Raw genomic sequence first — 7,743 nt, 5'->3', positions numbered from 1 at the left:
CAGAAAGTTCGTATCCCACTCCTGATACCATTTGTCAAGTCTGCAGCCGATGAAGACCAGCCTTGGATGGATAGCCGGTCTGTCTTACTCGGGTGGTCAAGCCGAAAATTGGCAGTAATTTTTGTGGCGTTCAGGTTGGGACCAAAATGCTTACCTGCACGGACGAAAGCCACACTGGTTTATCCTCGGACCCAACACCATGCAAACAAGACACAACAAACAAAATGCACAGTAAGGAATTTAATACAGTAAATCAAAGAACCAAACATGAATGGTGAGGTAAAAACTAATTCCTAACTTGAGACATCTCCACTCAGACACGAAAACGGACAGGGGAATGATTAAATAAAATAAAATAAAATCCCCCCTTTTTGCCGGCACTCAGTTCTGGTCTCGACGAGCACTTTGGTGGGGTCGGTTGACGAGAGGACCTCTTATCGAAGTGCCCAAACAATGGCGCCGGTCAATCGCGCCAACATACCGAACCGTGTAGCAGGCAGCCAAACGTCTCTTGCTCATTACCAGCCCAGACACCACAACACGGTCCCCAGCTCCCCCGGAGAGCACTGAGTAAACTAACACCCCTGGCTCCAACGCTGCAAGGTTCTCTGGGCTCCGAACAGTTCCCCTCATGATCGCACCCGGGAAAAAAGCAACCGCCCCAGACGAAAGCCAGAACAAGAGAGAGGGACTGATTCTTCCTCCGTTCTCTAAGTCTCTTGATGACGTCACCCTCACCAATCATGCACCTAGGGGACGGGGCCTCACGCCCCTCTTGACCGCCCACCGATTCTCCGCCTCTAATGAGCGGGGCTTAGTTGCCGATTACGATTCCTTTGAGGCGGGGTTTATTTGTCGATCGTAATGTTCAGATCCTGGCGGCGAAGGTGGGGTGGGGTTCAGCCCGATCAGGAATGTCCGGGTTTCTGTTGGCATTTATGCTGGTAGTTGTGTTTTAATGGAGTGCTCATTATTGTTCTTGTTGTAATTGTAAAGATGTGGGTTTTTATGGCCGGCTTGTCATAATTGTAAGAAGATAGGAGAAATCACAAGAGGCAATCACATACTGGGAGAACTACCCTTAGACCCTAACTAATTTGCATGTCTTCACCCCCGTGTGAAGAACACATAAACAACCTTAAGTAAGCCCACAGTTTATCTACTTACATACATCGAGATGGACTTCCTACTCACATGCGGTCCATGTTAATACGACACAATCCTATCTCCACTATGGTATGTCATCACCGACCGCCACAAACGTAACAATACTTTAATAATTCAATGGTGTTCCTGTGGTATTTGAAATGTCTTGGAACATCTTGCTGTGGTATTCCTGCTTCCAGAATACCAAGGGTGTGAACCTCTGAAAGTTTGACGAAGACAAGATTCGTTCACCCATCCCTGAGAGAAATGGCGACACACACACACACACACACACACACACACACACACACACACACACACACACACACACACACACACACACACATCTCTCTTATAGTATGTATAGAATATAGATGTACTAAATTTACTTTAAAATTCAAAATTATGATGTACTAAATAACTGTAAATTTTACAGTAATTTAAAGTAAAATCCGACGATCGAGAGTATCAAATGTATGCCTCGTCAGCCTCAACAACGTGCTTTCACTGTGGAGCCTTTGGTCACGTTAAGCGTTTCTGCCCCAAGGTTTCGTGTTCAAAGTGTGGGGAAAATGGTCACGAAGACGCCGATTGTGAAAAGGATAATAATACTCTGGTTCCAATTAAACCGACTGAAGTTAATCCTGAGAGTTTACCTGTTCCTGCTGTTCCCACATGCAGCGAGACGAACGATAGCAGCATCCAGGTGCATGTCCCACTGATCTCTACAACCACTGGATAGCGCATCGCCCACTGAACGTAACACACACAACTGACGCTGCCGCACACACAGGTCGGCCATCTTAACCACTCGCATCGTATGCGGACGCGTCAGGAGTCAGGGAGTGAAAAACATGTAATTTGTATGCAATTCCCAACTAAGCTCGCTACTTTCCTTCAGATCTGGACTTTAAATCAAATCCCTTATACTTTAGGAGTCGTGGACGGTGAGAGAACGAGGCCATTTGGTTGAGTTCAAAGCTTGTTTATTCGTACAGAACCCGGCACACTCTGTAAAGCCCGTTTATCGGGTAGCAGTATATATACAATCAAACGCGGCAAGAGTGGGCGTGCCCGGGCGGCCTGGGCGAGCCCGGGAAAGGCAAGTCTGGACATGCCCTGGAAAGGCGAGACTGAGCGTCTCCGGGCGGCCCGGGCGAGCCCGGGAAAGGCAAGTCTGGACATGCCCGGGAAAGGCGAGACTGAGCGTCTCCGGGCGGTCTGGGCGAGCCCGGCACAGCGAATGCTCCGTGGTTGCGTCCCCGGCAGGTGCAAGGCGATTGTGTATACCCAGCGGTAACCGCTACACGCGCCCCTCCAGAATCGACTTGCACCGGCAGGGTCAATTTAAGGGGGGTCCTGATGACCCGGCCGAAGCGACCCCTGGAGGGTCGTGGGGGGGGGGGTCTGGTGTGGTGGTGGGTGGTCGAGCGGGGGGAACCGTGGACGGGGGGCGGCCTCGCCGCGACGTACTCCACTGTGCGAAGCGCTGGGGGGACGTAGGACCGGGGTTGAGCCGACCGAGGGGCTGGTCAAGTCCTCGGGGGAGGCTGCCGAGGTTCCTCGCGGGCCTCCCGAGATTGCAGTTCGCGGGTGCAGTGCCGAGAAGGCTCGAGCAGCGCTCGGCGTCGGTGCACGCGAAAAGCGGTTGAGCCAACCGAGGGGTTGGTCAAGGCCTCGGGGGAGGCTGCCGAGGTTCCTCGCGGGCCTCCCGAGGATGCAGGGTCGGAGAAGTAGTTGCGGCTGTAGTTGTAGAGTGAAGTTGTGCGAAGGTGACGAACAGCAGTGCGCACGAAAGTAACGAAGCAGCCGTGCCGCGAACGTCAGAGCACGCGCAAGAGATGAGCAGCAGTGCCACCCACATCGCGTAACTGCGTTCCTTCAGAGGGTCCTGGAGCGGGCTCGTCCCTCCGGTCGTAGAGGAGGAGCCGGGCACGGTGCGCGAACCACATGGCCGCTCGTCGGTGCCAAAACTCCGGCAGTGCGATCGAAACCGCCGTGTTCGTTTGCAGCCCCTGAATCCATTCGGGGGTAGACGAGGTCACCAGTTTAGGAGTCGTGGACGGTGAGAGAACGAGGCCATTTGGTTGAGTTCAAAGCTTGTTTATTCGTACAGAACCCGGCACACTCTGTAAAGCCCGTTTATCGGGTAGCAGTATATATACAATCAAACGCGGCGAGAGTGGGCGTGCCCGGGCGGCCTGGGCGAGCCCGGGAAAGGCAAGTCTGGACATGCCCGGGAAAGGCGAGACTGGGCGTCTCCGGGCGGCCCGGGCGAGCCCGGTAAAGGCAAGTCTGGATATGCCCGGGAAAGGCGAGACTGAGCGTCTCCTGGCGGTCTGGGCGAGCCCGGGAAAGGCGAGTCCGGACATGCCCGGGAAAGGCGAGACTGAGCGTCTCCGGGCGGTCTGGGCGAGCCCCGCACAGCGATCGCTCCGTGGTTGCGTCCCCGGCAGGTGCAAGGCGATTGTGTATACCCAGCGGTAACCGCTACAATACTATAGTTTCAAATTGTATTCTCGTAATAGAGGCCTACATCAACATCAACTTGTTTAATCATCAAAAAAATGTCCCCCACTACACCAAGTCCCAATCATTTGCTTCCTTCTTCAAAACAAAACAATGCTATTAATGTTGCAGCATTTTGCAGACGAGATCAGTAATGGCATCCACTAACAGTTCTTATTGAATGGTAATTTGTTTTCTTTGCTGAATAAAAGTAATTTTAAAAAGGTAATTACTTTCTAGTGATTTATTTCCATTCTTATTTCTTGTCAGAAGTAAACTCTTTTCAGTAGTAAATGGGGGGGGAGGGGTATGAAGGAATCTTAAAAATCATTTAAGGAATACATGTCCTGTTATGGCAATAAAAGGCAATATGTAAGGCAAAAAGTACAGTTGTGGCAATGAAAGGCAATTTGTAATTGATCGTCCTTTGGCAATGTTTGTATTTAAAGGAGTACATTTGTGGCAATACAGGGCTACATCTCGAAACAGTAATGACGTATTGCATCGTACAAACTCATCGTCTGCATTACGATTTTAAGGATGAATTTAAATACCATCTTTCCTTTGTCAAAATAATAATTTAAGGAATACATGTGTAGTTGTGTCAATGAAAGGCAATTTGTAGTTGACCGTCCTTTGGCAACGTTGGTATTTAAAGGAGTACAATTGTACTGGTACAATGAGTTATCAACTGAGGCTATTGACGTGCCGTGGTGAGGGGTAGCGAGTGCCAGCAGTCGTGAGGAGTAGCGAGTGCCAGCAGTCGTGAGGGGTCGCGAGTGACAGCAGTCGTGAGGGGTTGCGAGTGACAGCAGTCGTGAGGGGTAGCGAGTGCCAGCAGTGGTGAGTGGGTAGCGAGTGCATGCAGTGGTGAGGGGTAGCGAGTGACAGCAGTCGTGAGGGGTCGCGAGTGCCAGCAGTCGTGAGGGGTAGCGAGTGCCAGCAGTCGTGAGGGGTAGCGAGTGACAGCAGTCGTGAGGGGTAGCGAGTGCATGCAGTGGTGAGGGGTTGCGAGTGCCAGCAGTCGTGAGGGGTCGCGAGTGCCAGCAGTCGTGAGGGGTAGCGAGTGCCAGTAGTCGTGAGGGGTAGCGAGTGACAGCAGTCGTGAGGGGTAGCGAGTGCATGCAGTGGTGAGGAGTAGCGAGTGCCAGCAGTGGTGAGGAGTAGCGAGTGACAGCAGTCGTGAGGGGTCGCGAGTGCCAGCAGTCGTGAGGGGTAGCGAGTGCATGCAGTGGTGAGGGGTTGCGAGTGACAGCAGTCGTGAGGAGTAGCGAGTGCCAGCAGTGTTGAGGAGTAGCGAGTGCCAGCAGTGGTGAGTGGGTAGCAAGTGCATGCAGTGGTGAGAAGGTAGTGAGTGCATGCAGTGGTGAGTGGGTAGCGAGTGCTTGCAGTTGTGAGGGGTAGTGAGCACGTGCCGTGGTGAGGGGTAGCGAGCACATGCCGTGGTGAGGGGTAGGGAGTGCCAGCAGTGGTGAGGGTTAGTGAGCACATGCCGTGGTGAGGGGTAGTGAGCACGTGCCGTGGTGAGGGGTAGCGAGCACATGCCGTGGTGAGGGGTAGCGAGCACATGCCGTGGTGAGGGGTAGCGAGTACATGCCGTGGTGAGGGGTAGCGAGTGCCAGCAGTGGTGAGGGTTAGCGAGCACATGCCGTGGTGAGGGGTAGCGAGCACATGCCGTGGGTGAGGGGTAGCGAGTACCAGCAGTGGTGAGGGTTAGCGAGCACATGCCGTGGTGAGGGGTAGCGAGCACGTGCCGTGGTGAGGGGTAGCGAGCACATGCCGTGGTGAGGGGTAGCGAGTGCCAGCAGTGGTGAGGGTTAGCGAGCACATGCCGTGGTGAGGAGTAGCGAGTACATGCCGTGGTGAGGGGTAGCGAGCACATGCTGTGGTGAGGGGTAGCGAGCACGTGCCGTGGTGAGGGGTAGCGAGCACATGCCGTGGTGAGGGGTAGTGAGCACGTGCCGTGGTGAGGGGTAGCGAGCACATGCCGTGGTGAGGGGTAGCGAGTGCATGCAGTGGTGAGGGGTAGCGAGTGCATGCAGTGGGGAGCACATGCATGTTTACCATCCATATCTGCAGAACAGATCGACGACTCCAAGGGAATCTATATGACAAAACAAAGGGTAACATAAAAATAATTTCCATGTATTATACCGACTTATTCCAGCAAATATGGCCACAAATGATCAGGCTTCTTTACCACATCCACGTGCATATGAATGTTACTGGTTCTACAATGTATGTACATATCTGTTATACAGCTGTCAACATACAATTGATATACAATTTTATTTAGTAAATTTATTTATTCTCTATCTAAGTATTCCTTTCAGAAATTAGAAATCATAACAAGGGAACTGCCTTAGCCCTTTAGCCTTTAAGGAATAAACTACATGCATGTACATACAACATACTTTACAGTCATGTAGTGGCAGTGTTGCTTGAGCTCCGAGTCCAGACTCTTCAATGACAATGTGACTAGATCTGGAGTCTAGAGTCTAGATCTAGTCACATTGTCATTTGTGTAAAACTGTAATCAGATCTAGATCTGGAGTCGAGACTAGATCTAGTCACATTGTCATTTGTGTAAAACTGTAATCAGATCTAGATCTGGAGTCGAGACTAGATCTAGTCACATTGTCATTTGTGTAAAACTGTAATCAGATCTAGATCTGGAGTCGAGACTAGATCTAGTCACATTGTCATTTGTGTAAAACTGTAATCAGATCTAGATCTGGAGTCGAGACTAGATCTAGTCACATTGTCATTTGTGTAAAACTGTAATCAGATCTAGATCTGGAGTCGAGACTAGATCTAGTCACATTGTCATTTGTGTAAAACTGTAAGTGTAATCAGATCTAGATCTGGAGTCGAGACTAGATCTAGTCACATTGTCATTTGTGTAAAACTGTAAGTGTAATCAGATCTAGATCTGGAGTCGAGACTAGATCTAGTCACATTGTCATTTGTGTAAAACTGTAAGTGTAATCAGATCTAGATCTGGAGTCGAGACTAGATCTAGTCACATTGTCATTTGTGTAAAACTGTAAGTGTAATCAGATCTAGATCTGATTACAGTTTTACACCGCAATTTTGTGCATTTTTTTTACAGATTTTTTTTCTTCACTTACAATTAAGTAATAATTCATACTTAGCTCCACACAAATCTGTGGTTTTGCAAGCTATTTGTTTTAAAGTAGCCTAACTAAAAGTTAGATTGTAATGTAAATCTAAAATATAGAACTTTTTTACACAGCAACTAACAAGGGAATCTACACATGGGTCTGTACAAACATCCAAGTCGTTCATGTGTTGCATGCTATTAAGTATTAACTCTTAAAACAGTCTCATTTACAGTAACTTTATTATACTTACAGATGAAATGTTGGATTGCAACCCTTGCACTGCCTATTTGTGCAGTTGACCGCAGCACATGAAAGCATCTTGAGTCCATTTATAGTAATAACGAATCAAAATTATATATGTATTGGCAGGAGTGTTAACGCGAGCTTCTCTTGAAGAATCAATGCGAGTGGTTAAGATGGCGGCCGAACGTACGTTTGGCGTCAGATCGATCAGCCAATGTGCTATGCAGTGGTTGTAGAGATCAGTGGCATGTCCCTAGTCTTGAAAACGATCGTACCTTACTTCCTATTACAGAAACAGAAGCGACTCCAACTTGTACAACTTTTGCTGCCCTTCCGTCATGTAGTGAAGGAATGGAGGAGAATCCTATTATTAGTTCTAAAAAACGAAGCGCGTCGGTTCCTAATTTTTCTACCAGTTATCCCAAAAAGGTAGTATTGGAGAAGGCCAGTGTAGCTGAACATGCACCTCAATGTGTTCTTCATGCTTCCATCACGTTTGGAAAAAAGGATGGTGAATCGGATCCTGCAATTGAGGATCATATGTCTGAAAGTTTGTGTACAAACTCTGTGGATACAGATTGCTATATGGGTGAAATAAGTGGCAACGCTGAAAACGTTGATAAACCCTCGAAGTCGAACGAACCGAACTTTTACGATCATGACTCATGAGTCATGAGTCACTGTGAACGAGCAGACAGTGACTGACTTATCCCTCCACAGT

At 49.4% G+C, this 7,743-nt stretch overlaps 1 long non-coding RNA gene across 1 annotated transcript; it reads right to left on the bottom strand.

The window, feature by feature from the left end:
* Nucleotides 1-227: 227 nt before the first annotated feature.
* LOC144894302 (uncharacterized) lies at nt 228-7,414 on the bottom strand. The gene is made up of 3 exons (XR_013624992.1): nt 7,030-7,414; nt 5,719-5,758; nt 228-1,404 (listed from the first exon to the last, which is right to left on the bottom strand). It is a non-coding gene; the product is annotated as an uncharacterized LOC144894302 (long non-coding RNA).
* Between the last annotated feature and the right edge of the window lie 329 nt (nt 7,415-7,743).

Source organism: Myxine glutinosa, chromosome 11 (genome assembly GCF_964187855.1).
Source record: "Myxine glutinosa chromosome 11, kmMyxGlut1.1, whole genome shotgun sequence".
In the NCBI taxonomy this organism is placed as follows: Eukaryota; Metazoa; Chordata; class Myxini; order Myxiniformes; family Myxinidae; genus Myxine; species Myxine glutinosa.
This window is presented reverse-complemented; position numbering and strand designations above follow the sequence as displayed.